Source organism: Thermobia domestica, chromosome 2, assembly GCF_964235325.1.
Source record: "Thermobia domestica chromosome 2, izTheDome1.hap1.1, whole genome shotgun sequence".
NCBI lineage: Eukaryota > Metazoa > Arthropoda > Insecta > Zygentoma > Lepismatidae > Thermobia > Thermobia domestica.
The window spans coordinates 158,008,266-158,018,044 of record NC_137455.1 but is presented as its reverse complement, the minus strand read 5'-3'; the positions used below and the strand labels follow the sequence as shown (position 1 = coordinate 158,018,044).

The following is a 9,779-nucleotide window of genomic DNA, read 5'->3' as shown; positions in this document are numbered from 1 at the left end:
TTTAGTAAAGTAGTGTGGATAGAAATGGTGTCCTTTCTTCAGACGCTGAAGCTATTCTAATAAACCGTTTGACGCCATGTATTATCCTTCCTGTTCTATGGTGATCAACGTTGAAACTGGAAATGAATCATTTTCTACTACTTCCGATTTGAATAGAGAGTTAATGGGGGAAATAGAGCTGATTGTCGGAACCCTGAATCGATAGAGTAAATATTGTTCCTCCATATCTCTTATTAAAGTTTTTGCTCTATGGAAATCAATATTGAAACCGGAAGTACCGGTACTAGTAAACTTCAACTACTTCCGTTTTGAGGGAAAGTGGTTCGGAGGAGGTGAAATGCTTTCTTGTGCTGAATCGATTAAAAACAAAAGTTCTCGTTATCTTTATCGTTTTTATTCTATGACAATCAACCTTGAAAGTAGAAACGGTTGCTTTTTATCACTTTCGGTTTCAATAGAGGGTTAACGGAGGGATAGGACCGATTCTGGGGACACTAAATCGATTTAAAAAAAAAGATTTCGATAAAAACGTTTATTAACGGAGAGTTAACGGAAGAGATCTGAGCCTATTCTACGAACGCTTAGTCGGTTTAAAAACATTTCTCGATTTTTCCTACCGTCTTTGATCTATGCAAATCAATATTGAAACCGAAGGTATTTGTAATTTTCAACCACATGCGCCTTTGGTAGAGTGTTAGGAATGGTTATGGTATATTCCCTTGAGACGCTAAAGTAATTGCAAGAAATCCGTTGGTCGATATTATAGTTTATGTTGTATGGTGATTGTTGAAGCCCGAAACGGTTGATTTCTAATACTTTCAATTGAAATAGACGGCTGATGGAGGTGGTTAGAATACGTTTGTTTTTCTTGGCACGCTTCCCGCATAAAGGATGGATCTGTTTGCAACGCATTTTTGCCACGCCATGGGTAAGTTCAGAGTTACAACACGCTATGAAACAGCAAAATGCCGCACCACTCATAAATCACTGAAACTAAGGGTCTTATGAATAAAGTGGAGCAAGGTGAGCATGCTCCAGTATTTGTGGAGTTTACTCCTTTTGGTATGAATAAAGAGGAGCAAAGAGAGCATGCTCAGGGAGAGGTTACTCAGTGCTGGAGCATGGTCTGAAAACTATCGAGCATGCTCACATTTCATATGAATAAAAAACGAGTTCGTGCTCGCACTTCGGAGTACTGTCTCCAAAAATCTAGAGTCACCTCATTAGCTGACTCAAGCCGTGCAGTGAAGGTGTGTTGTGAAAATAGCTGCATTCATGCATTTACAACGACGTAAAATATACAAGGAGCGCAGAAACACGTGGGAAGTGGACTATAAAACTCTGTATCGCTTTGATCAACAAAACGTGAAGTGGTTTTCCTAGGTGCAACAAATGAAACTAGAGGCGGGGCACTTACTAACGAACAGAGAATGCGAATTTTTTTGAGATATTTGAGTGATCCAGGGTTTCAAAGTGGGGTAGGGGAGGATATAGGTGTGGATCAGAGTACGGTGTCCGTGACATTTGCAAATGTTCTAGACAAAATAATAAATAATAAATAATAAAGGCTCCCCTGTGGATAAAGTTCCCAACAACTGTTGCTGAACAGCAGGCAGAAATGAATAAGTGGCGCCAAAAATACAATTTTCCCTTTGCCATCGGGGTCATCGATTGCACACATGTGGAAATTAAACGACCTCATGTACACGTGGAGGAGTACATAAATCGTAAAGGACGTTTCACCAGGCCCGTAGCCAGCTCAAAAATTTAGGGGGGGCCCGGTAGAAGTTAGGGGGGGCCGACCCAATCATATTATACTTTATCACCATATTATAGTTCATTTGCAAGCCTACCGTGAAACTTTTAGGGGGCCAGCCAAATTTTAGGGGGGGCCCGGCCCCCCCTAGCCCCCCGTGGATACGGGCCTGCGTTTCACCTTGAATGTTCAAGCCACTTGTAATTGTAACGAGGAATTCACGAGCGTTGATGCTTCCTGGCCAGGTTCGGTGCACTACTCCCGAATATGGATGAATTCAGCTGTTCGTGTGGTCATGACAGAAAACAGGTCAGGAGCCTTGCTTCTGGGCGATTCTGGATACGCCATTGCTCCTTGGCTTATGACTCCTTTCCAAAATCCAGCTACAGAAGGAGAAAGAGAATTCAGCAACTGCTTCAAATAAAATTCGATTGGCGACCAACAAAGAGCCTTCGGCGATTCTAGCCTTTTTGTCCTTCATAATGTGGTTAAATATCTTAAAGACGGCGAGTTTTACATTGTTGAGAGAGCGTTTGAAGACTATGGCGACATGGAAGAGGATAACGAGGGCATCCCGCGCGTGAGACAACGTGGGCAACAAAGGTATTTGCCAGGATAATAGTTGGTCATTAAAATGTAAGAACTTTCATGAAAGTACAGTTTATTTACAGTAGTAGTCTGTCAAATACTTGATATAAAATATTCATGTTATACTACAGACCTACTAATCCTTATAAATCTTATAGCATCTATGAGGTTTTATAGAAAAGTTCAACACAAATTTCTTGAAATAAATCTCTCTCTCTCTCTCTCTCTCTCTCTCTTATTTTTTTATTTCATTTATGTCTGTTGACACTTCTTAAAATAAATGACAATACATGCTATTCTTTTAAAAATAATATAGCAGAAATAAGTGCAGTTGCAGACTGCTTGCTTCGTCGTCCCAGCGCGGAGTGGAGCAACCTCTATGAGCATGCTCGGCTTCTGCAAGAGTAAGCTCTCAAAACTATTGATAGTTTTTATTCATACGAAATTTTTAGAGTTCGCTCACGAATAGAGCATGCTCACCTCAAGTAAGCAGAGTCTAGGCTCCATTTTATTCATACCACCTTAAGTGCGTGTGGCAAATAAGGACTTCAACTACCCACCAAATAGCAATGACCTCATTTGATGGGTTGGCTGACAACTAACGTCATCTACACGACGAAACCAATATAAGACGTTTATTGGGTTAAAACGTTCACATGAGTGCTAGCAGAAAATACTTTAAAGGCCAACCAAATGCACTGGCGGGAAGCGTGCCAAGATAAAACAAACGTCCTCTAAGTTTATTTTTGGGACGTTGAATCTATTGCAGAAAGCAGCTTCCCGATATTTTACATTTATTTCTCTAATACTTGTTGAAAGCTGGACGGACCGGTGGATATGCCCATTAATAATAATAATGATAATAATAATAATAATAATAATAATAATAATAATAATAATAATAATAATAATAATAATAATAATAATAATAATAAGCTTAAGAACGATTTAAAATCTCTTAATCTGGTGTAATTAAAAAAAACTAATTCTCAACATCTTGATATAAGGTGCTACCTGATCTTCACGTAGTATGTGATTTATCATTCCAGTAGTGTACGCAGAATTTCATCAAGAAGGGATTCATGCTCCGAAGTTCACACCACTTCAGAATTTTTGTACAGTCAGCAACGTAAGTTCCTTTCGTTTGATGAAATTAGTTTAGAATTGAAGGACAATTTAAGTACAGTTTTCAGTAAATTAAGTAGAATATAATTTTCTGTGCCTTTCAGTGATACTACCGTTGTACGTATCGCGTTATTCCGCAGCGTTATTCCCCAAATATATATACCAGCGTTATTCCCCAATTAAATTTTACCAAACGGAAAGAACTTTTGTCTATGACTGTGTGCTGAGACCAGTACTACAAGTACTTAGAGAAATCAAATTTAAATGGAGACCATTCATGTGCAGTGATCATTTGTAAACACAAGAACACAGCAGCAAACATTGTTTTATAGTTCAGTGTCAGGGCACATCATTTAACATACAAGGATTAACATGGTAATCGGATCCATGCGTTAAGACGAAACTGTTTTCGTATACATACCTTAATTCTTAATATAATAACGCTTCTTTTGATATATCTTGTTCAAGGAGAAGGGAGGGGGAGTAAAATCAAGAAACCTTTTCTTTGCCTACACTAATGGATCGTTTCATAACTAGTTTCCATTACTCTATTGAAAGAGATTATTAGTCTGTACTTCCTAGATGTCACGAAAGAGCTCTAGCATGAAAAGTGGAAAAAAATGAGAATAATGTTGCTTTTCTGATTTTGATAATAATAAATTATATATTCAACTTTTAGTATTCACCTAACCGTTTAATAATAAACTTCTTTCCTACATTTTTCGTGTTCAGTTATTTGTATTAAGCATTTAATTACGCAAATATTAGTTCTAGTTGTATCTAAAAATGCATATAAAGTTGCGTATACGAGAGTGATAGTGAGTTTCGAGTAGAATATAATAGTGAACGAACATGAATCGCAGTTTCAGTGCTAGTGCTAAGAGTGAATATTTATCTAAATTTACTTATCCGTTTTGTGATGACGTATCGAAGTTCGGGAACTGGACTAAAATTGGTCAGGGAACTTTCGGTGAGGTGTTCAAGGCAAAGGAGAAGACAAGTGGGAAAGTAGTAGCTTTGAAAAAGATATTGATGGAAAATGAGAAAGAAGGTTTCCCGATTACGGCGTTAAGAGAAATACGCATTCTGCAAGCACTGAATCACGAAAACGTTGTGAATCTTCTTGAAATATGCCAGTCAAAGTCCTCGCACACCAGTACACAACTCTCAACGTTCTATCTAGTGCTAGAATTCTGTGAACATGATTTGGCTGGGCTGCTACTCAATTCCAATGTAAAATTCAGCTTGGGAGAAATCAAGAAAGTAATCCAACAGTTACTTAACGCTTTGTACTACATTCATAGTAACAAGATTCTGCACCGAGACATGAAAACTGCTAATATTCTGATTACCAGAAAAGGTGTTCTTAAATTGGCAGATTTTGGACTTGCAAGGGCTTTTCTCGGGAAACATAAACAAAGAAACCGTTATACAAATCGAGTAATGACTTTATGGTATCGTGCTCCGGAACTGCTTTTAGGAGATAGACACTATGGTCCTCCTGTAGACATTTGGGGTGTTGGGTGCATCATGGTGGAAATGTGGACAAGATGTCCAATAATGCAAGGTCACTCTGAGAGTCAGCAGCTTGTTCTAATATCGCGGCTGTGTGGTTCTATCAACCAACAAATATGGCCAGGGGTATTCAATCTCCCATTGTATCCAGTAATGGAGCTTCCTCAAGGTGAAAAGCGAAAAGTGAAAACCAGATTTCAAGCATTAATTAAGGATGCTTACGCATTGGATCTTTTAGATTCATTGTTGACGCTGGACCCATCCAAGCGTATCAACAGCGATAATGCCCTTAACCATGATTTCTTCTGGACTGATCCCATGCCAAGTGATCTGACCAGGATGTTAGCTCATCATAACCACAGCATGTTTCATTACTTTGCTCCTCGTCGGACGGCTGCAAGGAAACAGCAACAGTTCAAACATGCTAAATCATTGCCATCATCATCGCAAGGATACCAGGATCGAGTGTTCTAAACAGTACAGGTATTCTGTTAATGAAGTAAGAAAACTGTTTATTTACAAGTATTTTTCTCATATACATTTATAATTATAGTTCAGGACTACATTTAAAAAGACTGATAATTTATCTATACTAACTGATGGAAGTTGATTCATGATTTTATTTTATTTTTTATTTTCCTGGATAGTAAAACTTTAAACTATTTCTTACTTTTGTTAAATCTTCATTTGTTCTAACCATTTCGATCAGTTTACTGAAAAATATATTTTTTTTAATTGCTTTCATGCTAACATGAAGCTACAGAAAATTGTACATTGTTGCATGAATGAAGCTGATTATATTCGTAGGAAAAACTGTTTTTGTATCAAAGTCGTATTTGTCCTACTCTTACAACAATAAAGTTTTCTATGTATGGAAATTGTATACGTAAATAGACAAATAAATATACATATCTTAATGTTTAAAAGAAGGTAATACTAGAGTTGCTGTTGTTCTGCATCCATTTTTAAAAATAACTTGAGACAACCTCTATATAGCTATGTAACTATAGACTAAAACGACCAGTATTTATCGTGTTCTCTGTAGATCTATAGACATTTATTTTTACGAAGCAGAAACAAAAACTATTTTTTAAAAAAAAAAAAATGGGGTTAAAAGGGAGTTACCGTGGCCCCGAATTTTTCAACATTTTTGGGCTTAAAATGTAAATGTAAATGAAATGAAATCTCTGAGTTTTACGTCCCACGATTATGACAGCTAAGCTAAAGGAGACGGTGCTTAAAATGTAGATTTCGATGACCTGTGTCCAATGGCACCACTTTTGATTTCTGGAACCGACCGCTTCAAGGTCAAATTAAGGGTCAAAAATAAAAATGGGACCATTTGGGTAATGCGGACCAATGATCGACTGGAAGGAAATGGATGTCATTTGATTCGTATTCACACGTACATGAATAATTGATATGCCATTTTCCCGAAAATTCAATTTTGATCCTGAAAATTAGCGAAAATACAAGACCCAAAATTAAAAGATTTTCGTTAATTTTCGGGTTCAAAATAAAATTTTCGGAAAATGTCATATCAATTATTAATGTACGTGTGAAATCGAATCAAATGACACCCATTTCGTCCCAGTCGATCACTTTTTATTTTTAACCTTGAAGCGGTCGGTCGAGAAATCAAAACTGGTGGCATTGGACACAGCTTATTGAAATCTGCATTTTAAACCACAAAATGTTGAAAAATACGAGGACATGGTAACTCCCTTTTAACCCATAATTGGTATCATATAAATGGTTAGGAGATAATACAAATGATGTCACATTTTTCTGACTTAGTAAACCGAAAAAAAAGCGTTTATCATTCTCATGCAATGTAGTACAATAACATAAACAAACGGTAAGGGTTCGGCTCTTGAGTCTATAGCCTAGAAGGGAGTGAGCAATTGAAACGAAATTTACAGGATTCATAGCCCTTCATTCTACGATAAAAATGCGAAAAAATACTTTTCCATTTGCAAATACAAAGGGTGACAGGGGGCATGACCCTAAAAAATTGTCCAAATGAGAGAGAATTTACGAATTTCTAATCTGTGTAACGTCCTAAAAACAGAAATAATTTCAATTTTTATGTACTTCAATTTAAAGGAAACAGAGGGGGCATATTCCCCCATAGAATTTTGTTGGGGAATATACCCTGTTTGCTTCCTCCAAATAGGAATAGGGAAAAAATTAAAAAATATTTCTGCTCTCAGAACGTTTCGTGGATTAAACTTTGTGAGTTTTATTTTATTTGTACAATTTTTTTGGTCATTCCCCGTGTCCTCTCTTTGTATGTGCAAATGTAAAATACTATTTTTTGTTATTATCGTAAGGTGAAGAGCTATGAACTCTGCAAGTTTCGTTCCAATCGCTCAACTCCTTTTAGGCTAGAACCAAAAGTCGAACCTCTGCCAAACAATTTTAACCTTGCTATCTGCAGGAACATTTCCAAAAGTAACTATCTACATACTGTTTTGCGGTTCTATCCTTACCATTCCACCTGATAACATAATTTCACTGGAAGTGGCGCTTATCATTGTCTTCCCCCGAGTTTCTCATATAGACTATTAAAGTTTCTTCGCTAAGCTCATTTCAACTGTTTTTAATTTTAGTGAATAACTTGATAGGCAATAAGGAATAATAAAAGTTGGGGAAATGCAATGGATTATAGAATTTGCAAAATGCAATTACGTAAATTATTATAATAGTTGGTTTGAAGTTCATTCGTATAGTATACAAATTCAGGTTAGGTTAGATTAGTACATTATAATACAGTTAAGACATTATAAACTTCGTTTCCAACTTCCTGGTCTTTTAAAAAAATAGGTTTGGGAAATGTTGTTAGTCTATTTACTAGGATTTTGTAGATAACACCTGGTTTACTTTCTTCAGTTTTCGTTTTCGACATTATCTTTAACCCTACGTTACTAGACTGGTTGAAAATTAACCCAGAGTTTGCTTCCGTACCGTGTTACTAAAGGCATCATAATCTAGTTCCATGTAGCTATTGGTATTCTCCTTCGTTTCTGTGCACTATGTGACCAAGTGTTGAGAACAGTGTTTTGAGATTTAGTTTAGCGTGAAATATAGGCAGGTAGATGATTTTTTTTTTTTTTTTACCCAGTCGTGTTATCGTTACTTTTCATTACGCATCTCTTGCTAACAAAAATTGAATTCATCATACATTTCAATGACTGTATAACACTATTTTAGTAAAATTCATGTACTCTAAGAATAATAGACTTTTAGAAATAAATATTTTCTTAATACGTACTTTAAATTTTTAAAGAAAAAAATTGGTGAATTTTTACCCAGTCTAGTATTGGAAAACAAAGAAATAAGTCTAGTAATCCAGGGTTAATTTATTTACTAAAACTTAAAAAATTCAGAGAGGCTAGTTTGGCGAAAATCTTTCTGTTCGTACTTTTTATAAGTAACCCTATAAGAAAAAGATCGCAATCCTTGAAAGTGAGTTATTTAATGGTTATACGCTACTATTAATTTTTAAACGCCGAAGGAAGCAACTACTGCGTCAAGATTTTAAATCTTAATACCTCAGCCCTTAATTAAGGTAGGAAAATAATTTTGGTATGAAGGTATTTTTGAAAGACGGAGCTTGTTGCCGATGTGCATTTTATGCATGTGGGAGGTACCATGGCGGAGAGGAGGAGGGTAAATTTCGTTTTCTTTTTAAAATTGTCCGTATTGTTTTTTTTGGGGAGGCATCTCCCCTTGAGGGTACAATCATAAAAATTGGTATATGAAGCAATGAAGTAGTCCACTACATGGTAATTCCTTGTGTACTTATTGCTTATATGGGGGAGGAAGAGGAAGCATATTTGGCAAATTTTTTGAGTTTCAGTTTTGGGAAGTAAATTAAATTTATTTTCAGGACTGTTCCACATAAGACAAAATATATTTTCACTGAATTGGTCTAGAAGCCTAATCTGTATACCACAAGCTTTCCAACGATGTATCAATCATTACCCTGTGATAATTAGGGGGATCACCCGAGCCCCTAATGTTAGTCTACGATTTCGTTCAAATCCTGTCCGTTGTATAAAGGTTAAATAAATCATTGTTTTTATGACCTACCATACAACCAAAGGAGCATGAGACATTGAACTAAACAACTACTCAAATAACATATACGTATTTTTGTTGTTTGATTTGAAATTTAGCGTCGTGTTGGATACTTAGGCTATATGACCTACAGATTAACGTAAGATCCGAACCACGTGAGCTCTGGTTCCGAAATCGGAAGAACCGAGAATTAAACGTCGGTCAATCACACCGAAAATACATACGCTAACCATATAGTCAAGAGGAAGCATCTATCATGTATTTACGAGTTTAACACAAGGTATTATAACTTTTCACTGTATTAGAAAAAACGCTAAGTAATTTTAGACCTCCCTGTACTCATGGATCGGCTGAAGGCAGTCATTTTTGGGACCTGGTAAAATAGAAAGTTCCATACTCCAAGTTTCTTATGTCTTTTCTCGTGATTTTAACATTCCTCGATTTTGCGCCGAGGCTGAGGGAAACGGTTATAATGAGATGAATGATGATGTTGGTATGAAGAAAATGGGAGGAAACGAGAGAATTACGTAGTTTGTCTACCACAAATCGCACTTGGTGGTATCTGGGAGTAGTATGGGTCCCACCCTACCGCACTCTTAATAATCCAATTTGGGGCCCCCATGGACCATAGCGAATGAATCAGGGATGCTCTGGCCCGGGATTGCGTCACCTATTGAAATTTTGCTTATGCTTATTCAGGGGCCATGCACGC

The 9,779-nt window shown here is 36.6% G+C and overlaps 1 pseudogene; it reads left to right on the top strand.

The window, feature by feature from the left end:
• Positions 1–4,244: 4,244 nt before the first annotated feature.
• LOC145679752 (cyclin-dependent kinase 9 pseudogene) lies at positions 4,245–5,563 on the top strand (annotated as a pseudogene).
• Positions 5,564–9,779: the final 4,216 nt, after the last annotated feature.